Source organism: Nylanderia fulva, unplaced genomic scaffold (genome assembly GCF_048542155.1).
Source record: "Nylanderia fulva isolate GAGA-0341 unplaced genomic scaffold, ASM4854215v1 Scaffold547, whole genome shotgun sequence".
Classification (NCBI taxonomy): Eukaryota; Metazoa; Arthropoda; class Insecta; order Hymenoptera; family Formicidae; genus Nylanderia; species Nylanderia fulva.
The window spans coordinates 53543-55357 of NW_028190640.1; positions in this window are offsets into that span (position 1 = coordinate 53543).

The following is a 1815-nucleotide window of genomic DNA, read 5'->3' on the forward strand; positions in this document are numbered from 1 at the left end:
TCTCGTCAGGTCGTCGGTCAAGTTGTAAGCGCCTCTCAATAATTCGACACGCTTCTTCCAGGATTCGAATGCGCTGCTGTCGCCCTCAAAATATCCCAACAGGCTTGCAATTGCGTTTATGTTGGTTACGCCTGCTTCGTGAGAGATCGTCGGACTCCCTGCAGCCACCTCATTTCTCAATTCTCCTCCATCAGTATTCACATTTTGGGTGCGTCTCAACAAATCGTTTTCTTGTCGCATCAATCGCAGCTCGCGCTCCATCAATCGTTTTTCTCTTTCACAAAGTTCCATTGACCGTCGCAGATACTCAACCTCAGTATCATGTATGCTCGATTCGTCCACTTCACCGCTCTCCTTCGTCCCTCTCGTCTCTATCGTCTCTCTCACCCCGTCCTGCTCCTCCTCATTCGTCACTCGCAACATCCAACTGCCCGCTAGATCTTCTTCAAAAAGTCTGGCAATCAACTCGTGCTTCGCGCCAGTTATCGTCAAGCCCTTCTCCCGCAGTATTTCTCTTAGTTCGTTGACGGTAAATCTATTCGCACCTCTCTCAGCGTGCGCCATTGAAAAATCGGTACTCGTCCAAATTCCCTACTTCAAGCTGCAACCGCTCGCAGTCCCACGCAGCGTCAATCCCGGCTGAGCCCCCAACATTGTAAGGACTTTTTTTAGACGAACGGTATCAACTTATTTTTATATTAGTACGGTATCAATGACAGTATCAAATGACGGTATCAAATGAAAATTCTTCAAGTCTTTATAAAAATAAAGATATATTCAATAGAAATTACAAGAGAATTCGGTAATTATTCGGTGATGTTCACGGTAACGAAATCGAGCGAGGACTGTCTAACTTCTTTTTTTTTCGACAGCCCATTGCCTGTATTTATATCCCTTCTTGTCGGTTTCTAGACTGTTCTTCAATTTTCAGTTAGTTCCCTAACTGCTGCCCTTGTCAAGGTAATCCTAACTTATTTATAAACAAAGTCATGCGAGCTGACTCACTTTGCCTTGTTCGTGTCCTTATTATTGTAAAGAGTTTGTTTCTCGCAAATAACAAGTGAGACAAATATTATCGTTCGCTTATACACAAAAATCATTCGCTCGATATAATTATATTCTAAAATAATCCCAATCCTACATTAATAAAGTGTATAAGGCTGTACAATGGTTGAAAGAAAATAATCCTCATTACTCGAAAATTCGTCTTCCGGCGTCATCTGATCTATTAAAGGATAAGTTGCAGGAAACAGAATATCGGATTGTCGATGACGAAAGCGACAATGACGAAATAAATAAGGTGGTTGAGAAATTACCAGCATTGAATTTGTACAATGTACAGGAAAACAAAAATATAATAATGATCAAATCGTTTTAAAACGTAGGGCTTTCCTCACACAAATCACTGAAGATTCGGATATTAACGATCAGTATACAATATACCCAATACAAGCGAAAAGAATCAATAACGAATCTGCATTGAAGCTTTATCAAATGATGAAAATTGAAGATTTTCCAATGGATAATCGTTATAAATATCTGGATGTCATGTGTTTCCCTGATTTATATCCTGATGGTGTCAATGGACAACGAGAAGATAGAAACTTTGCATTGCCGGAATATTTATTTATTAGAACACGATTGATGTCGAAACATAGTAGATTCAGGTTGAATCTGCAGTATCTGTTTTTCCTTCTCAATGATGCTAACTACCGACAGTTGAAAAGTGGTATCTATTATACGATGATGGTTACTAACCCACGAGAGAGATACACTGCTGGTAGATACATGAACAAATTGAAAGGTTACGAATTA